General features: G+C 37.9%; 1 pseudogene across 2 annotated transcripts; it reads left to right on the forward strand.

Annotated features, from left to right (window-relative positions):
• The first annotated feature begins 2,010 nt into the window (after positions 1-2,010).
• Positions 2,011-21,610, forward strand: LOC149538924 (malate dehydrogenase, chloroplastic pseudogene; annotated as a pseudogene). 2 transcript variants are annotated; one of them, XR_016356140.1, is made up of 2 exons: positions 2,011-2,185; positions 19,970-21,610. The product of XR_016356140.1 is annotated as a malate dehydrogenase, chloroplastic pseudogene, transcript variant X1 (transcript). The 2 variants fall into 2 exon arrangements; XR_016356141.1 differs by lacking the exon at positions 19,970-21,610 and adding an exon at positions 18,310-19,324 and having other exon boundaries at positions 2,050-2,185.
• The last annotated feature ends 878 nt before the right edge of the window (positions 21,611-22,488 follow it).

Raw genomic sequence — 22,488 nt, forward strand, 5'->3', positions numbered from 1 at the left:
CACCACAAAGCAATGAATGAGGGAGCTACCCTGTTGTTGAGCAAAATGCCACGAATGTTTTCTATTTTCTTGTGCTATGAAGAAAGTGGTCCATTTTGTCTTTTTATGTAATCTTTAGTTTTGTTTTAAGGACAATTGTCCTTTTCCCTCTAGGCCTAAAGCTTGTTGAAACACATGCTATATAAATGAGTTCCCAAGGCTAGAGGAGGGGTCCACGAATTTTAGTTTGAGCAAAGTTTTGTTCATTTTCTGAGTCGGTCCATGTATACTATATAAGTTTGTTCCAAAGATATAGTGAGAAAAGCTAATAGCTGCTGGTCTAATTAAGATTTTTTTGATACGAGTTGACATCCAATTGTATATTTTCAAAGAAATTAATATAAATATGCAGAAAGTTGGTTGTTCATTAATAGATCTTGTCTCTTCCTTTGTTACCATTTGATTCTATGAGGTTTAATAACAAAGTTTATTACATTTTTTTATTTGTTTTGAATTGTATTTCAGTTTACATTCTGCTTATGATCTAATGGGTTATGCAAATGTTTGATGTAAATTGGAAGAATATCATTGAAGACTTTGATAAGAATGAGATTTGGAAATGAATATTGGTATTCTTCTCACAAAGTGTTAAGATAGATCTAGAGATAGATGTTAAATTCCTGTCAATTAATAGCTCAATGGATAATTCACTGGTCACCCATTAAAGTTGATCTAGTTTGGGAAAACCTATATGGTATATTTCTTATAAATCAATCCTTTAATTGTTTTATTCTTGAAGATTTGAAACATTAGCCTATACTTGATTCATGGAGTTTTAGGGTTTGATAAAATAGCCATTTATCATCTCTTTATATTCCTAGAATTAGAAGAATTAAGGCTAAAATCATCCATCATTTTGGAATTCATGTTGTGATTTTGAATTTTAAAGAGATAAAAAGTGAATTACTAGGTATACCCGCCTAAATTTTGCATAGTTCAAAGTGGAGAAGACATTAGAGTCTTGTCACTTGGTCCTTTTAATTTGTTCCTCAGAATGCCCATTATGGTTTCTAGCTAACTCCTAGGCATATTCTGACCTTTTAAGAGGTAGTTCAAATTTTGTCAAATCAAGAGACAACATACTACATGGTTGGGTGGTAAAAGTACCTAGGCCACATCTCAACCCGTAATAACATATGGACGTCATCGGATGGCTAAGGGCACTAAGATGTGTGTAGATGGACAAAGGTCCGATGAGATATCTCTTTTATGTATATGTTGTTATTTCATGATTGTACTCTTGTGATGTACTCATTGTGTAACGTTTGACATGTAGGTCAACATTCTTCTATGATGATTCTTGATGTATGTCAAACTTGATTTTATCAACATTGATGTATTCTCTTATTGTAATGAAGTTCGATGAATAGGTTGACTTCCTCGATGTATTTGATTAAGTGTAATCATGTGATGACTTGGCTTGTTCGATAGTTGGGTCGACACATGTATATTGGATGTAATTTATATTGTATCTTACTTGATTCGATGTGTAGATTGAAATCACATATACTATTTTTAATTATGTAAATGAATTTAATTTCAATTGACTCAACTATGTGTTGTTGACTTTTGACTTTGACTTTTCCACATTTTTACATAAAATGAACTATGTGGCAAGCTTGTGGTAATGCAATCTTTACAACTACGCCTAAAGATTCCTTTATGTTGTTTCACATTTACATACAAACAACTCACCTCCACATTTGGTATTTTAATTTGAAGTTGTGTGTCATTTGCTTTCTCTATCTATTGTTGTAGTTTAGAGTTGATAATATTTGAAAGGTATTATTATAAAACAATTTCTAGTATTTTTTAAAATCTTTTTATATTCTCCACCCAAGACCTCACAAATACAACAATAAAAATAAAAATAAAAATAATACAATAGTCAACGAAAAATTAAATGCCAACATTTCTTTTCAGTTCAAAACCATTTAAAAAAAATAAAAAAATTCTTCACCCTTTTTCATGAGAACTTTTAACCTGTTAGCAAAATGTGGATTGCCAACAGGCGTTATAACATCCAACTGGGATCTACCACGTAAGACTTGTTGGAGTTATATATTTACCACACAGACTATATTTTCTTTTTATTTCGGATAAATTCCAGAAGCACTCATTCCTAAGAGTTTCTTCAAAGCAAGAGGTAAGATATCTGTTTCTTTGTATTTTTTGGGAATTGCTTAGTTAGGACGATATTTTGTGTTCTCAAGGCTCTCGATACGACAACAGTGCATTGCTACATATTTTTTGTTTTACTTCTCTGAATCTATTTTCTCTCAACTCGCCTCTACAAAGTGGCGCATCTTTCGCTTACATTATACTTTTCTTTATGCTACTTGAAGGGGTTTTAGGTTTTGACCGATTTATAGATTTCATGGAAAGCATTACATTATTGTAGATGGGCTAGAATTGTTCTTTATATTTGCAAATTGATGTTTCCAAATGACGAATAAACAAATCTAGATTTTTAACAGAAAATCCTATAATCTTTTTTCATTTATAAATGTTGTCATGTCCCTCTCTTAGCAACGTAATCATAACAGGGGATTTGCCTATTATTGACTCTCGGAGGCAAATAATTACGTGAAGAGGGTCGATTTTGTCTTCCAAATAAGAAAAGCGGGGCCTACTCATTTGAATATTAAATAAAGGTTGTATTCTAACTTTATAAAGTTTATTATTTAATTTTATAAAGTTAATATTTGTAGTGCAAGATGATTCCGGATAATTTCCAGAAACTTCTCGGCAAAAAGATAAATAGAGGGCATAGGGTTCCTTTTGGAAGCAAGCAGTTGCATGATTCGATTTCTATTTCCAGTTGGAGCAATTTGTAGCCGGCCTGCAAATTCTTAGAGGTCTCTGAGAACGGAAACTCTCTTAGATCCGCAATTTTGAGGATGTGGAATATCATCCGAATTATTGCAATCTGAAAGTGATACTGCAGTCACTTTGATAGGGCAAAATTTGTGGCCTAAGGCCAAGTAGGAGATTCAGGGAGAATTGATCACCACACGTCAAGTCATTGGAAGGTTGGAGCAAATTCGTGGAGGAAGCCAGAGTATCAATCGAACCAGACAAGAGTCTGACGTCAATCTCCAATCAGAGATCATCCATTTCGCAGGATCTAGGTTAAATTCAAAGGGGAAAGATTAGTGAGTGCTCCCTTCGAAGGTCATGGGCAGATTCGAAAAGAACAGGCTGCGATTTCAAATATTGGACCAGTATTAAACTCAGTCCGGCCACCACGAGCCTAGGCGGAGTCAATGCCGCCGAGTGGGAGGGGGCATTCTCTATAATCTTGGCACCATTAGCAGGTAAAGACTGCGGCAGATCCAGCTATTCCCACTGCCGGTTTCACCCAAGTTCGATGTTCAGGTCTGACCCGTGGACAACGCCAAGCCTATATTGTTCTTGGTGGATATCGTTTTGTCAATTGCAAGGTGGTGGTTGATAAGGTGCCAGAAGTAGTTAACAGATGCTAGAGATTATTCTGTGGAGGACGTTCTAGAGATTATTCTGTAGAGGACGTTCGCTGAAGTGGTGTGATATGTTCACAGACATGTTTACAATCAATCTGCTGTTGTTGATTGCGAGATTCTCCATTAATGGTGGGGTGCCAGGTATTTTGGGTCACCAAAAAGATTTCCATTGATTAATATATAGTGCTACAATAGATTTCTGATTATATGCATTCGCTGTGATTATTCAAATTAATTTTTCCCAGTGTGACAGAGCTAGACCATAATCCCAAATAGCATATTTATTTGAAGTAATTAATTTCCTTAGTATAATAGTAGTCTTGATTAGCTAGGATCATTTCAGTGGTATCAGAGCAGTAGTCCTGCCATCCTGATTGGGTAAAAGTACTTTAATTACCGGAGTTATATTCAAGGACAGGGATATGGGTGAAAGACAAAGCCCGCCAAGATTTCCCAGAGTCGACGATGATGAAACCAGAGAATTTTACAGAGCCATGACTAACGGACAACAAGAAATAACTCAGACATTGCAGGCTTTGACTACCATAATGGAAAGAGTTATTCAGCCCAGGATTCAAGATCAAGGAAGAGGCACATCTGATCACGATGATAGAAGTATGGCAGGATCACAAGGTGCTCCTAGGCGCAGATCATGGACAGCCAATAGGCCTACTCGTCCCACCTTCCTAAGGGAAGAGGCTCAAGAGATAGGAGAAGACGATGCACCAGAGGATTTCCAGGATGATCTCCGGGCTGCTACGGCAGAGTGGCAAGCATTACCCCCGCATGTGCGTGAGTTATTAAACTTTGATCGATATCTAAACCAAAGAAGAGAACATATGAGGAATAGCCGCCAGAATCGGAGACCTAGAGGGAGTCATGAAAGTGAGTTACAACGAGCTGTCGGTAAACTTACTTTGCCTTTCTTCGATGGGAGTGGTCAGATGACGGCACAAGCTTGGATTCATAAGTTGGACACCTTTCTAGCATTAAGGCCTATGTTTGAAATAGATGCCATCAGATATGCTACCTTGCATCTGGAAGGCGTTGCTCATGACTGGTGGTCACATGGAATGGTTACCTTGCAGCACAATCAGGTAACATCATACCAGGACTTCGTGGATAGATTAGTTGAACGCTTTGATAAGAAGGATCCAGAAATTTATTTTCGCGACCTTGCACAATTAAGACAGACTGGCAATATCGAGGTTTATATTAGTGAATTTCAGAGGTTGTCAGTCATGGTACCAGATGTTTCGGAAAGGAGGTTAGTTATCCTATTTACCGAAGGATTGTCTGAACCCCTCAAGGGATGGATTAAGGCATTTGATCCACCAACACTGCAGGAAGCCATGAGGAAAGCACGAAGTATGGAACTTACAGCTCCTTCTAACCGGTTCCCTCCCAGAAGTACTACCTCTTTCAAAGACAATAGGAGGTTTGATAAAAATAAAGGGAAGAGCATTGAAACCAAAGGGAAGTCTACCGCACCCCTGATACAGAAGCATTAAATGACTTGCGAAGGAAGAAACTATGCTTCTATTGTAAAGGTCCATATGACAGGGATCATGATTGTCCCTTGCGACCAAAAGGAAAAGCCAATAGAGTTATGTGGGCATATTACGAAGGATCAGATTCTGACAGTGCGGCAAAAGAGGATGAACATACTGGATCGGAATCTGAGGAAGAGACAGGAAAGTCAGAACAGAGAGAAGAACCTGAATTGCATCTACAGCAAGGGCGTTTGTCTAGCATTCAACAGGAAGGATCTTTCAGGTTACGTGGTGTCCTAGCAGGGCAGAAGGTGATTACATTAGTTGATACCGGAGCTACACATAACTTCATTGATGCAAGATTGGTCGAGCGTCGTGGTATTAAGACAGAAGAATTTGAAGGTCTTCGTGTACAGGTTGCTGATGGATACACTCTTAAGTGTAACAAGATAGTCAGAGACATGCCTTTACGCCTGAATAATTATGAGTTCAAAGCGGATTACCACGTGGTCAATATGGGTGATTTGGATGTCGTTTTGGGAATGACATGGTTACGTCTATTGGGTGAGGTTACTTTCCGACTCAGGGACATGGAGATTAAGTTCGAAGTAGATGGGAAGCAGCATGTATTGAGAGCTATTCGGAATAGTGATATCCGAACGATCTCTCTTAGACGATTGGAAAGATTGGTGAGACATGAGGATCTTGAATGGGCAGCCATGTGTACTCTCATGCCTACACAGGAGGAACAACCCAAGACAGAATATCATTCCGACATACAGATATTGAGGGAAAGGTACAGTAAGGTATTCAGCGATATTCCACCTGGTACACCACCTGATAGGGGGATCGAGCACATCATCGAATTGGAAGAAGGCGCTAAACCAGTCATGATTACTCCATACAGGCATCCCAAAAGGCTTAAAGATGAGATAGAAAAAACCATCAAGGAGCTTCTCGCAATGGGACACATCAGACCTAGTAAGTCTCCTTTTGCTTCCTCAGTAGTTTTGGTTAAGAAGAAAGATGGTTCGTTACGGATGTGTATAGATTACAGGATGCTGAATAAGAAAACCATTAAGAATAGATATCCCATTCCACGGATTGATGAACTAATAGATGAACTGCATGGGGCATGCTACTTTAGCAAAATTGATTTGAGATCAGGTTACCACCAGATTAGAGTCAGAGAACAGGACATTGAGAAGACAACATTCAGGTGCCACTGTGGGCATTTTGAGTTTGTAGTGATGCCATTTGGATTGACCAATGCACCAGCTACTTTCCAGTCTACCATGAACAAGGTCTTCCATCATCAGCTGAGGAAATTCGTGTTGGTATTCTTTGATGATATCTTGGTATACAGTCGAACATGGCAGGAGCACATGGCGCATCTAGAAACAGTATTGAAGACTTTGCAAGAAGAATCCTTGTATGCCAAAGAATCCAAATGCGATTTGGGAATGACTGAGTTGTTATACTTAGGTCATATTATCAGCCGAGAAGGTGTACGGATGGATCCTGATAAAATTCGTGCTATTGTAGAGTGGCCTACTCCTGAGAACCTAACACAGTTAAGGGGATTCCTTGGATTATGTGGATTCTACCGCAGATTTGTTTGCGGATATTCACGACACGCGGCTCCTATAACCGATTTGCTTAAGAGAGGAGCTTTCGTTTGGACAGCAAGGGCACAGGCTTGTTTTGACAGGTTCAAGGAGATCATGACTTCGTGTCCGGTACTAGCATTGCCTGATTTTTCGAAACCATTTGAACTCCAGTGTGATGCCTCAGGAGATGGTATTGGGGCTGTTTTAATGCAGGATAAACACCCAATTGCCTATGAAAGCAGGAAACTCCGTGGGCCCGAGAGATCATTCAGCATTTACGACAAGGAGATGTTAGCTATCATGCATGCACTAGCTAAGTTCAGGCAGTACTTAGTAGGTGGCAAATTCTGCATAAAAACTGACCACAACAGTTTAAGGCATTTCCTCGGGCAAAGGGATCTCAATGATAGGCAGCAGAAATGGGTCAGTAAGTTACAGGCATATGACTTCGATATATCTTATGTTAAGGGCACACAAAATGTGGTAGCAGATGCCTTGTCACGCAGGCCACATCTTAGTTCAATGATTGAAATCTCTGAGGATTGGAAACATTTGATTATTGCAGAATATGCCAAAGATTCATGGGCATCCAAGATAGTTGATGGGACACTTGTTGATACCAGGTACACACTTGTGGATGAATTGATTATTTACAAGAGCAGGGTATTTTTAGTCCCAGGATCAAAGGTGAGGCAGTTCATTTTGCGAGCTCTTCATGATTCACCTACAGCTGGTCACCCCGGATACTTTAAAACATATAGACAGGTGCGAGAACGGTTTACATGGAAAGGACTTAAGAAGGACGTTTTGCAGTATGTTCGTGAGTGTTCTATTTGCCAACAGAATAAACAGGAACACACCTTTCCAGCAGGGCTTTTACAGCCACTTCCCATTCCGTGTCAGAAGTGGGAATGCATATCCATGGATTTCATTACTGGGTTGCCCAAGGCTCAAGGACGTGATTGCATTTATGTGGTGGTGGATAGGCTAACAAAATATGCTCATTTCTTTCCCATCACCACTACTTTTACCACAGTACAGGTAGCCGAAGTATTCTTCAAGGAGGTTTTCAGGTTACATGGGATACCCCGCAGTATTGTCAGTGACAGGGATAGTAGATTCTTGAGTCATTTCTGGCAAGAGGTGTTTCGATTATGCGGCACTGAGCTCACACCCAGTACTAGTTATCACCCGCAAACTGATGGTCAGACGGAGATAGTAAACAAATGGGTGGAAGGTTACTTGAGGAATTACGTAGCCGATCAGCAAAAGGCTTGGGTAAGATGGATTTATTTGTGTGAATATTGCTATAACACCACTTTCCACATGTCTATCCAAATGACACCTTTTCGAGCATTATACGGCTATGATACACCCAGTTTCATTGACTTATTGATGAGTGATGTTCGGGTTCCACGTGCTGGGGAATTACTGCAAGAAGGTAAAGATATCATTAGCTCTCTACGTGACAACATCGCTCGAGCACAGAATCAGTACAAGCAATATGCAGATCAAAAGAGGATGGAGAGAAGCTTTGAGGTGGGCGACATGGTTTACTTAATGCTCCAACCGTTCCGACAATCTACTCTCAAAAAGAGTGGGTCAGAGAAGCTTAAACCCAGGTATTATGGACCATTCAGGATCAGTAGGCGAATAGGGGAAATGGCTTATGAACTTGAGCTCCCAGCAGACAGCAAAGTATATAATGTGTTTCATGTATCACGTCTCAAAAAGGCATTGGGACAGAATGTGATACCTTCTGCAGTCTTGCCGCCTCTGGATGATGAAGGGAAATTGATCATGGTACCGGAATTCATTTTAGAAAGCAGAGAAAAACAGCTTCGCCGAAGAGTAATCAGAGAATATTTGGTTAAATGGAAGGATCTACCAGCCGAAGATGCTACTTGGGAGAATGAGACCATTTTGCAGCATCCAGCTCTGAGATTGCTTGAGGGCAAGCAATATCCGGAAGGGCGGACTGTCATGTCCCTCTCTTAGCAACGTAATCATAACAGGGGATTTGCCTATTATTGACTCTCGTAGGCAAATAATTACGTGAAGAGGGTCGATTTTGTCTTCCAAATAAGAAAAGCGGGGCCTACTCATTTGAATATTAAATAAAGGTTGTATTCTAACTTTATAAAGTTTATTATTTAATTTTATAAAGTTAATATTTGTAGTGCAAGATGATTCCGGATAATTTCCAGAAACTTCCCGGCAAAAAGATAAATAGAGGGCATAGGGTTCCTTTTGGAAGCAAGCAGTTGCATGATTCGATTTCTATTTCCAGTTGGAGCAATTTGTAGCCGGCCTGCAAATTCTTAGAGGTCTCTGAGAACGGAAACTCTCTTAGATCCGCAATTTTGAGGATGTGGAATATCATCCGAATTATTGCAATCTGAAAGTGATACTGCAGTCACTTTGATAGGGCAAAATTTGTGGCCTAAGGCCAAGTAGGAGATTCAGGGAGAATTGATCACCACACGTCAAGTCATTGGAAGGTTGGAGCAAATTCGTGGAGGAAGCCAGAGTATCAATCGAACCAGACAAGAGTCTGACGTCAATCTCCAATCAGAGATCATCCATTTCGCAGGATCTAGGTTAAATTCAAAGGGGAAAGATTAGTGAGTGCTCCCTTCGAAGGTCATGGGCAGATTCGAAAAGAACAGGCTGCGATTTCAAATATTGGACCAGTATTAAACTCAGTCCGGCCACCACGAGCCTAGGCGGAGTCAATGCCGCCGAGCGGGAGGGGGCATTCTCTATAATCTTGGCACCATTAGCAGGTAAAGACTGCGGCAGATCCAGCTATTCCCACTGCCGGTTTCACCCAAGTTCGATGTTCAGGTCTGACCCGTGGACAACGCCAAGCCTATATTGTTCTTGGTGGATATCGTTTTGTCAATTGCAAGGTGGTGGTTGATAAGGTGCCAGAAGTAGTTAACAGATGCTAGAGATTATTCTGTGGAGGACGTTCGCTGAAGTGGTGTGATATGTTCACAGACATGTTTACAATCAATCTGCTGTTGTTGATTGCGAGATTCTCCATTAATGGTGGGGTGCCAGGTATTTTGGGTCACCAAAAAGATTTCCATTGATTAATATATAGTGCTACAATAGATTTCTGATTATATGCATTCGCTGTGATTATTCAAATTAATTTTTCCCAGTGTGACAGAGCTAGACCATAATCCCAAATAGCATATTTATTTGAAGTAATTAATTTCCTTAGTATAATAGTAGTCTTGATTAGCTAGGATCATTTCAAATGTATTAACATTATATCAGGCTTCGGCAATTCGACCAAATCGTAACTTGAGCTTCTGCTTGAATTAGTCGTAGAATTTTCCGTCAACCCAATACTATATGTTTCTACACCTACTATTGGAGTGATGGCATGAATTTGTCTAATTTTTATAGTTATCCTTCAACCATTTGCAGAGCTCAGTGGCTTCTTGATTAAACATATGTGGGCGTTTGCACTGATATCTCCTTTAAGGTCTGTGATGCTCCTTTTGCTTTCAGTAGCACTCACCAGTATTATAGGCCTCCTAACAGTTTGGTCATTATGAACAGGATATTCATATTTCTTGTTCAGGGAATACTATAGGCTAATTCTCAGCACCTAGCATAGGATACTGTTGTAGTTGACACTAAACTAGGAGACTGCATGGCTCAAAAGCTACACCCAAAGGATTGTTAGTTTTAGTGTTAAGATTTAATTTATCAAATTAGAATACCAAACTAATAATCAAGACAGATAGAGTGAATACAAGAAAACAACGAAATTACCTTGGGAAACCTTCCTCCTGGAGGAAAAAACCCAGCATTCAATTTAGATCCTTTATTATTGCCTTTCAAAAGTCAATTACAGACCTAAGAGAGTGTATACAAAAATTGCAGATCTGAGATTTGCTGAAGATCACAGATCAATGAAGCAAATCTGATATAATCGCCAATTACAGTGATAGCAGATCACCAATCTCAGCAGATATCTATGACAATGAATTGCTGCTCTGATTATATGGCTGTTAATGTGGAGTATATCGACAATCCCTGCTGTCAGATACAGGGTGAAACTTCAAGTCTGATCACTGCCAATTAAATATGATACCAGTCGCTGCTATAGGGACAGTACCAATCGCTGCCAAAGAGATATTATTCTGATCACTGCCAGAAAGATAAATATCTGAGTCGATGATGTGTGTGTTTTGGCAAGTACAATGCCTTTTATATAGACAAGGCATTCTCAATCTCGACTCCTCAGGTCGGCCCTAGAATTGGTCCCAATTTGCAATTTGAATTACACGTTTGAGCCCAGCCCAAAGTCATGTATATTGAATTATGAAAAGACAATAATTATGGGCCCAGCCCAATGATCTATAACTGAATTATTAATTTTAATTTTCAATTAAAATTAGTAGAGCTAGAGTCTGATTTAGCTACCAAGAAGTCAACACTCCCTCTTAGCTAGGGAGGATTCTAGATAGATTCATGGATCCCCTCCATGAAATCATCTCGCATTGCCCACAGAGGATAAGTAAAAAAATATCATCATGGACTCCTTCCATGATGTTCATCATACATACCCACAGAGGGTGGAAGAGGTCTAACCATGAAATCATCTAGAATTGACCACGGAGGATAAGTATAAAAATATCATCATGGACTCATTCCATGATGTTCATAAATATCCACAGAGGGTGGAAGAGGTCTAAGGCCTCAAGCCTTCTCTCCAAGAAGACCAATAAAGTACACTACCACCTTGCATTGCCCATGGTCCAACCTTGCATTACCCACAGAGTGGGTGCTACAACTAAATGTATCAATGATGCTGAGATTCCTTCTCAGTGAGGGTTGTGTTCTCCATAATTCCAAGCCTATCTCTGAAGTATTCAAACTTCACTCAGGTAAGAGGCTTGGTGAGAATATCTGCTCCCTACTCCTCGGTACTGATATATTGCAGCTGAATGGTGCCTCTCTGTACCATGTCCCAAATATAGTGTTAATGAGTTTCCACATGCTTTGTCTTGTCATGAAATACCAGATTGACAGACATCTTTATACAACTTTGATTGTCACAATGAATGATTGAAGGATCCAAATGTTGTCCAAATAACCCAGTGATGAGCTTACAATGCTTCCCTTGAAGCAACACTAGCAGCAATGTATTCCGCTCCAGCAGTACTCATAGCAACCAAGGACTGTTTCCTGGAGGCCCATGAAAAAATAGCAGATCCCAAACTGAAACATAATCCTTAAATGCTCTTTTTATAAGTAACACTGCTAGCCCAATCTGAGTCACAATAACCTTCCAAGGTAATAATGGCATTGAGAGCATATCTCAGCCCAGAGCCAATAGCACCATGCAAATATCTCAATATATGTTTAGCTATAATGAGATGAACATGCTTTGGTTCATTCATGAACTGGCTAAGACCACTTAATACATAGCAAATATCCAATGTAGTGTTGAACATGTACATCAAGGTTCTAATCAATTGCCTGTACTCATTTGGACCTGCAAAAGTAGAATCAACAACAAATGCACTCAACCTTTTCAAGTTAGTTTCCATAGGGGTTAGCATAGGCTTGCAATCCATTATACCAAATCTTTTCAAAATATCTATAGTATATTTTCCTTGACTTAGGATAATCTCAATAGATCTTTGCCACAATTCTAACCCAAGAAAGTAATGCATTAGTCCTAAGTCCTTCATTTCAAATTCAGTAGTTAATTTTTACTTGCATCTAATCATAAGACTTCATTACCAATTAGAAACAAATCATCCACAGATATAACCAAAATTAACATTTCATCATTACATACTTTGAAATAAAGATTAGAATCAACATCTTTCTTACAAAATCCTAAGCTTACCAAATATTTGTCAATTCTATCATACCATGCTCAGGGGCCTGTTTGAGTCTATAAAGAGCTTTCTGTAATCTGCATACATGTGATTCCCTTTCATGAATCTTGTAAACTTCTGGCTGCTCAATGTAGACTTCTTTCTTATTGACACCATTTAGGAAAGCAGTCTTTACATCTATTTTGTGTAACTTGTAGCTTTTAGCTGCAACAATGTCTATAATAGCTCTAATAGAAGTATATCTAGCTGCAGGTGCAAAAGTTTCCTTGTAATTTATGCCTTCCTTTTGAGAAAAAACACGAGCCACAAATCTAGCCTTATATTTCTCAATACTACCATCAACAAAATGTTTAATCCAAGGTCACCAGGACACGGGGAGACTTGGAGATCTTCGGTACTGGTACTGGTACCGGTACGCCAATTTTTAAAAAATAGGAATTGGGGGTACTTGGAGATGGCAATTTTTTTAATAGTTTAAAGAGTCTAATACTTAATGCAAAATACTAATACTGTAAAACTAAAAGAGTAAAGTAAATAATAATAGTAATGTCACATTAAAATAGAGTCAAATATTTCAGAACTCACATAATCACATTATTGTATTTCATAGTCATACTTGTTTTCCAAATATTGCATATGATCATTATCATATCAGATTGATAATCGCTGAGATTATCATTATATATTCAATTTTTAAATTCAAAAAAGTATAGTTTGATTCTAAATTGCCGATATGCAAACAAAAATGAACAAACTTAGTACAGTAAATAAAAACCAGAATCTGTTTAGTACTAGTATGTTGATGGTACTATCAACCTACTCCACAAGGTTGTAATCATCCATCTCAAGGTCTTCAGCTATCATGCTCTCCAAAGAAACATTTAAATTGTCATTGGTCTTAATTTTTGCATGAAAAACATTAAAATGAGGGCTAAAATACATAAATTATTTAATTTTATATTTTACATTTATTTTTTATCAGGAGACTTTGGTGAGACTTCACTTTTTGGATTAGAAGACTGAGAGACTTCAGGACACTTCGTCATGAAGTCTCCAACCTTTTTTGAGGTCTCCGGAGACGCGAAAAGTCTGTGAGAAGCGTCTCCGTCTCCGAGATGTGTCTTTTAGGGGGGAGATGGGTCTCCCATAACCATGGTTTAATCTTAAATAGCCATTTGGAGCATACAAAAAACTTACCTTTGGGTCTTGGTACAATTTCCAATACATCATTCTTCATTATACATTCATACTCTTCATTCATGACATCTTTCCATAATTGCTGGTTCCTGGAATCTTTGGTGCTAGAGGGTTTGGTCTCAATAAGATTGCACATCAATGCAACATAGTTGGAAAACTTTTGAGGTCTCCTACTCTCCTTGAAGATTCATTGAGGGGCTGCAAAGGTGTTTCTCAACCAAAGTGGTTGTTTCCTGCTCACTGCAATGTCTCTTGGCCCATTAGTAGGATCCATAGGCTCAATGTGATCTAAAGGTTCTGAGGGTCCTGCATACTCCCTTTGAAACTCAACATTATGGTCAATGTCCATATCTTGATTATTATTTTCATCCTCAATAAATGAATGTTTAGATTTCCTTAATGCAACATTCTCTTCAAAAATAACATCTCTACTTACCTCAATGTATTTCTGTTCTGGATTGTAAATTATGATTGCTTTGGAATTTTCACTGTACCCCACAAGTATACCTTTCTTACTTGAAGGTTCCAATTTGGTTCTCTTTTCCTTGGGAATGTAAATGTAAACTGGACTCCCAAAGTTTCTTAAGTTGCTGATGTTCGGCTTGATTCCTGTGAATGCTTCTTCTGCAGTTATATCTGTTAAGACACTGTGAGGGGATCTATTTTGAATATAGACAACAGTCCTAGCTGCTTCAGCCCATAGAAAAATCTGTAGGTTTTGATTATGAATCATTGCCTTTGCTACTTAGATTATGGATCTGTTCTTTCTTTCAGCAATACCATTTTGCTGAGGATTGTGGGGAACACAAAACTCCCCTTGATCCCTGCTTCTACACATAAATCATGAAAACTACCCGAGGTGTACTCACGTCCATTGTCATATCTAAGAATTCCTATATAAATTTTCAGCTAAAAATTTAAACTCTTTGAATCTATTGAAGACTTCATCAGATTCTTTTGACCTTAAGAAGTAATCCATGTTTTCCTAGAAAAGTCATCTATGAAGGACCAACATTTCCATTTCCCATAATCAACCAAAGTAGGGTTTGGAGAGGAAAGCCATGAAGGTTGCCTGATTATTGTTTAGCTCACTTAAGCCCAAGAGTGCACATTGTCTAGCCAAGACAACTTGTCCCTTGGCTCACAAGCGGCAGGAAAATCCACCTTGATGATTCCATCCCTTGGGGCAGCTTAATTCAAGGAAACCTGAGTCATTGAGGAATGCTGTTCAACCCAATTAAGCCCAAGAGATTGCATTATCTAAGCAAGGCAACTAATTCCTTGGCCCACATGCAGCATGATCATCCACTTTGTTGATTCCATCCCTTGGGGTGACCTACTTAATTCGGGGGAACTTGTGTCTACCATCTCTCCCAGATGCATTCCCTTCATTCCCATATGATTACTTATTTCACTTCCCCTAAGTTATCATGGGGGTTGGATAACACAAAGGGTGCTTGAGGCCATCCACAACTAAGCCCAAGGGTCTAGGACATAAAACCAAGACAACTTGACCCCTTGGCACACATGTGGCAAGAATATGCACTAATACAATTCCATCGCTTGGGGTTGTCTACTTGGATAACACAAAGGGTGCTTGAGGCCATCCACAACTAAGCCCAAGAGTCTAGGACATAAAACCAAGACAACTTGACCCCTTGGCACACATGTGGCAAGAATATGCACTAATACAATTCCATCGCTTGGGGTTGTCTACTTGGAGAGAACCTGTGTTTGCTCCCCCAAATGTATCTCATTCGTCACTCACATTAGATTGTTTTTGGGAGAACAAATAAATTCATTTAGAATCTATTTTACATTGTTAGTTATACCAAATACATAGGAAATTATATGTTAGACAATATCATGCATACAACAATATTTGCCATAACCAGAGGGTTGCATTCTGAAATGCAGATCTCTTTACTCAATACTGACTTGTCTTTCACTTCCAAGATCACCCTCCTCCACTGTGGTCTCATATATTTTATCTCTTTATGTCTCTGTGAAGAGAGACAACCTCTGAAAGATGCCGATCCTTAAGAATGGCCATAACCTATATTATTAATGCCACTTCATAACCAAAACCAACCACTGCCTTGATTTTATTAATTGCTGCTTCAGTGCCTTTAATACTGTTGGTATAATTTGGATGTTTTTCCTTCTATGCTAATCATGCTCCATCTGAAGCAATATAATCACAGCTTATAATATATTAGTGCTCTTTAATCACTTTCCCTTAAGTGATTATTGCTGTTCCATATTATCGTTATTTATATCAATGCTTGATCACTGCCTTCACCATCTGTGTTATAATCATTGGCTTAGTGTATTGCTACCTACAGAAAATCGTGTAGTCTTATAAATAGGACGATTTTCATTGAGCATTGATATATTTTTCCTGGTGGGGGCATCCCAAGATATTTTTGCTATAGGTGTTAAAATCTGTCTTGCTCCAAGAATGATGTTGAAGATATATATGACATAGGCACTTCTATTTATTTATTTTCTAAGCTCCTGCCTATCAACTCCCATTTAATCTCTTCTATGAATTGTCTTTTCCTGACATATTCGGGCCCTCACTTCACACTCACCCAAAGGACATCAAAAACCATATCAGAGGTGAATTTTATAGCTGGATATTTTCTAAGAGGAAAGGAAAGCAATGAATAGTGTGTTTCACACTAACTCTAAATTATAGTAGTCAACAATCCTGCTCAAGCAAAATGCACATAGACTTCTTTTCTTTTGGAAGGGATAGTAGGTCTGCTATACATTCCAATTACAGCAGCTTACTCCCCAAAATACTTTTTCCTATTTTTTCTTGCTAGTCGAGTGAGGTTTCTGTGCTCGCTTCTGATTGCCTGTCTCCCCTGCTTATCCATTTCCTTTTTACTCTCTTCTCCTTCCAGAGTTACTTCTGTCTCCTTCTTGAGTTACCTCTGTCTCTGCTCTTTTATTGAGAATGACAACCAAACCTTACTGAAATTCTGTAATATCCCTAAATAGGGATGATAGTATAACAACAATATTTCTAAAACTAGGGCACAAAAAAATGTGACTTTAGTTGCATACAAGAAATTGTACAATAAATTCGGAATTATAATCAGATTATTGATCTGAATTTTCTGTTAAACAAAATGAATTTCTGAGTAGTACTTAACTTAGGGAAATTACAAAAAAATCCTTTTATTTCTGCCAAGGATTTTTAGAAATGGACCACGATGAACTTTGTTTGTTCTTTCTGACATAAAGATGAGTAATTATGTGTATTTAATTTGCAAAATATCTGTGTTGTTCAAACCCTAGCTGCCCTCAAATATGGTGTTAAATTTCCAAGACAAACATTCCTAGGTCTGATATATTTGTGCTTTTTGTCGATGTCCTGAAGATTGCTTAAAAAAATGAAGATGCCATCCTGTAGTTAATTCAAATCTGTAACTTCAACTTGGCTTTCACCTCTGAATTGGCCCACAAGACAATACTTAATTGACCCAACACTGAACTTTTTTTCTAGAGGGGTAAATGCTTTGACCTGGAGCTATGAACTGGTGAGGGCACAAATGGTGTACCTCATCCCCAATGAGATTTGAGCCTTGTTGGCAAGAACAACAACATAACAATTTAACCATCACAACATGCCAATATCTGCAACCCAGCACTAAAATTTATGCATTAGCATTAATATAATCAGTTTTAAAATCAAAATAGCTTTATTTGGATAATTGCAGAACTATCTTTATTTCTGAATCAAACCCTTAACTCCTGCAAACTTGTCTCCAATTGAGATTTCACAAATTTGGCCCAGTTGTGAACTCTTTCCCGAATCCACTCCTAGAAAGAGTCAGATTTTTGTCCAGCCCTTGTTGAACTATTGAATGCTTTCATCCTCAGCTTCACATAAATCATCACACAAATTTATCACATCAAATCCATTAAGCATGCTCAGTACAGCACGACAAACCTCCTTATAAAGAACTCCAACCTCTATCTAGAAAATTAGGCTGCATTTAGTTTTTGTAAGCCTCATTAATTATTTGTCACAACTGGAGAACTTTGTTTAATAAAGTGATTTATTTATTATTTTCTCACTTTATTCAATAATTAAATTTATAAATTAATGTTAGTTTAACGTCACACCTTTTTATAATAATATATAATTTTTTGAACATCTTAATTAACTAATTTAATTAAGTCACTTTGTAAAATATTTGGGGATATTATAAATGCTTTCAAATTACTTCCATTCCCAATAAAAGAATTTGCAGCCCCAGGTTTCCTGTACTTTCAATCTCAAACAAAGGAATTTTCTGTCCCATGTTTTACGTATTTCCAATTTCATGCATGAAGGTTGCAGATTCATTTTGGACAGCTTGGGGCACAAGCTCAGGGTTCCATACAATGATTCTGACAAGAAGTTCTAGCCACTCTAGTTTATTCATTTCTTATTTTTATTTTAGTTTACATAAAAGCTTATGCAAGTAGGGTAGTGTATAATATATGCATTACAAGTAAACTTGTATTTTATATTTCTATATAATTTATTATGTGTCATTTAAATTTAGATTATTATTAAATGCTAAAATTCACACAGCAAGATATTCTTTTGAGACAGGGTATTGACTAGAATTGAAGACAGGACGAGAAGGTGATATCACTTACATCCTCCTTCTAGCATCAAACATGGTGTTGGCGAGCATCTCCTTATTAATTTGATGTTTTGCACTGGAACACTCCTAAATTGAACTGCAGAACATGCATCATCTTTGCAGTAGTACACTACCATCTGTGGATCGATCAATGTACCTGCCATTACTATATTATGGGATGTGACATACATCATCACTTCATTTGTGACAATGTCCTCAACAGTGAAATTGAGATAGTCTATAGTATACAGCCACCAATGAACAGCTCCAAGATGTCACCTTGAAGCCCTTTACTACAGATGCAGTTGTAGACCTTACGAAGGCACTGTAGCTAAGAAACCTATTTGTTATAGGTGGTCCATCATCTAGTTGTTTTGTGTGATGAAATAATTTTTGAGTGGCCATTGAAAATATTAACTTTACCCATCACAATCACAATCCTTATGTGTCCATGGATGCATTTATACCTCTTAAAGGATCTTTGTATCCCTCAGTAAAATTGAACAAAAAGAGATAATGCTCTTTTATTGAACAGCTTGACCTTGGGTCATCATCTTTGTCCATCATAAGAGTAGATTGTGTTAGGTGGGATTCTTACTAGACATGAATTATAATATCAATTAAAGACTTAAAAGATTCCACTGTCCTTAATGCCTGGAAGAAACCTATGTTTCACCAAGCCCCCTTTTGGAGGAGGAATGGTTAAGAGCAGACTGGAGAGGAGGGTGAAAGTGATGGTCAAATGCAGGAAAGTAGAAAGGAGACACATATAGCAACCCTAGAATCCTGGAGCTGGTATTGTAATGGAAAACAGCATGGTAACAGCGATGAGAAGCGGAGGGTTGTGTATGCATCCCTCCGGTAGATAGGAGTGAAGAGTTTCTTTATAAAAGAGGAAACAGTTTCATGAAAAAACTATTGTATTGATGCCAGTTTAAATTTCAATGCTATCTTACAATAGAAAACATATCATGTTTCAAATTTTGCTGTCATTTGTGTGACTCATTGAAATGTAGTTTTGGTTTAGCTGGAAATGATATCTTAGCTCCTCTTGATTGTCAGACACGTGCTTCTAATTTTGGTGTAATGGGATTTAATTAATCACAAGTTGATGGATAATATTTCATTTAACTTATTAGTTATCTTAATGCAGCATACATTAGTGTATTATGCTTCAGGCTCATAATCTTGTTCCAAATGAATAATTGACATGTGTATGTGGCCATGATGTTTTTGGATAAGCTCATCTACTTTTTTTAATGGAAGTTATATTAGTTGAATTTTATATATTCCCCAGTGTTTGTGAAGGCATTGTCAAAGAGAGGTGACCAAGGTACTTAGTTATTAGACAAAAGCATTTTTCATAGTGGTTTTTTTATTCTCTCCTGGGTTTATCTATATGTAGATGTCTCATTATGCCTTTTATCTCTGGCATGCCAGTCTTGAATATAACATCGATCTGTTTCAACAAACCAGTTTTGTCTCTACCCTGGTGGTTAATTTCATGGACTTTACTGTCTGTTTTCTTTTGATTGATGTGTCACTGGCTAGTCATCCTGGTCCAGTTAAAGTGTCCTTATCAATTACATATCTATGGGTTAAAATGATCCTTTTGAATCCTTGCAGGTCTGACAGTCAACAAACTTAGTAATTTTGTTGAGCTTTAGTGTTCAGTTGTTTGTAGAGAATTGCAATGGCTGTTGCTACTTTGTCAATGAATGTGGTGGCTAAAATGCAAGCTCAGTTGAATGCAAGGAAAAGTCACCTTTCAGACACAGGATTACCATCACATCTGCCTGCACAGAGCCTATCAGTTAGAAATACCATCAAGGGTTTTAGTGGCCTTAGAGGTAGTAATTTACAAGCAACTTTCTTTGGCCAGGAGATAAATGGTGCATTTCAAGTGTCTTTTGGTAGTTCAAGAATGAGAAAGAAGAGACATGCTACAGGGAGGTCTGTGCAGGTTCAGGCATCACTATTCAAGGTTGCTATTCTCGGAGCAGCAGGAGGGATTGGTCAACCTCTCTCCTTGCTGATAAAAATGTCACCTCTGGTTTCTGAATTGAATCTTTATGATATCGCAAATGTTAAAGGAGTCGTTGCAGATCTTAGTCACTGCAATACCCCTGCTCAGGTGTTGGCTTTCACTGGAACTGCTGAACTGGGAGATTCTCTGAAGGGCGTTGATGTAGTTGTAATCCCTGCAGGTGTTCCAAGGAAACCAGGCATGACCCGTGATGATCTTTTCAACATTAATGCTGGTATTGTTAAAAGTTTATTAGAGTCTGTTGCAGATAACTGTCCAAATGCTTTTGTACACATCATCAGCAACCCTGTAAATTCTACTGTGCCCATTGCAGCAGAGGTACTCAAGCAAAAAGGGGTTTACAGCCCCAAAAAATTGTTTGGGGTGACCACCTTGGATGTGGTTAGAGCTAACACTTTTGTAGCACGGAAAAAGAATTTGAGGCTCATTGATGTAGATGTGCCAGTTATTGGTGGTCACGCAGGGATAACCATCCTTCCATTATTATCTAAAACTAGGCCTTCAGTGACATTTACTCAGGATGAGGTTGAAGAGCTTACACTAAGAATTCAGAATGCTGGGACTGAGGTTGTGGAGGCCAAATCTGGTGCAGGGTCTGCAACTCTGTCTATGGCTTATGCTGCTGCCAGATTTGTTGAATCTTCTCTCAGAGCATTGGATGGTGATCCAGATGTATTTGATTGTTCATATGTGCAGTCTGAATTGACAGAGTTACCATTCTTCGCATCAAGGGTTAAGCTTGGAAAACAAGGTATTGAAGGGTTTGTTGTTTCGGACGTGGAGGGTTTAACTGAGTATGAACAAAAGGCCCTTAATGCCCTCAAACCTGAATTGAAAGCAAGCATTGAGAAGGGAATTGCTTTTGTACAGAAACAAGCAGCCACAACTTCCTGATTGCATTGAGTCTGACTTACAGGGAAAGTAAATTGTAAAACCCTTCATTTTTGTAGTTTAGATATTGATCCATGTCATAATGAGGAGCAGTTTCATTCCTAAACCTGAAATAAAGTTCAGTTTTCATGCAAATCTTCAACAAGCTTTACAATTCAAATATCAGTATATTTGAGAAGTCTTTTAACCTTGTAAGAAAATATTGCATCTGTGCTCTTGTTATCGTACCTGAATTCCTTTTGCAAGTTCATCACATCTCATAAGCCCATTTCCTATGTGAACTCGTTGCAAATTGCACATTATAATATGATGGCCTGCTTTAGAAATGACATTCGCTGTTGTGTTTCCCATACGATTTTAGCCATCTTTTCTTATTCTAGTATTCATACCTTAGAACTGTGGGCAAGGGATTGTATGTAGCTTGTTTTTATAAATTAATAATTACTTTTGAGAAAATCAAGTATCATATATATTTCTTAGTGAAAAAAGGGTCTTCATTAAAATACAGATGTAAATTGTTCGACAAAATATATTTAAAGAAATATTTAAAATTTTTTTTACCGCCTTGGAAATTTTACCCCATATGGGCGAATCGCGATTGTTGTGCTAAATGTTAGAAAAATCGACATTCTATATGTTTTGCCTTTCTGTTTTTCTTTCTTTTGCCAAATCAATGTATTTTTCTAATTAATAAGGCAGATAACTGAAACTGGATAAAAAATTGTGGGTCGCAATGTTGCTTTCTTTTGCAACATTTTTATTGGAAACTTTCTATTCAGGTTTTCTATAATCATCTAATTGCCCCAGCAATAGCATCGAACATAGTGTCTCATTCTAGGTTTGTTAGACTGCATGAGTGTACTTTGCATGGTGAGAAAACAACTACTTAGTTGAACTGAAACAATTTGTAGGGTCATTTTTCTGCCTCAATTTGAGGGTTTTGTCTAATGCGTATGTATAGCTTGTTAAAAATGAAGGTTGAGCTTTAGAAGGAGATTATTGTAACAGGCTCATTTTCCTAGATAATTCAAACTTAGGGTTTCCTCACATATATATGTTAAAAGCTAGTGAAAATTGAATTCAAAGTTTTTAGAGCGAGATTATTGTAAAAACTGTATTTTGTGTATGTAAAGTATTGACAAGCACAAATATTTGTAATCCGTTGTAAATGTACTGGTAACTGTGATATAAATTCGCAACATTGGAA

Source organism: Cupressus sempervirens, chromosome 9 (genome assembly GCF_028749045.1).
Source record: "Cupressus sempervirens isolate cs-2001-9-10 chromosome 9, ASM2874904v1, whole genome shotgun sequence".
Taxonomy (NCBI): Eukaryota; Viridiplantae; Streptophyta; class Pinopsida; order Cupressales; family Cupressaceae; genus Cupressus; species Cupressus sempervirens.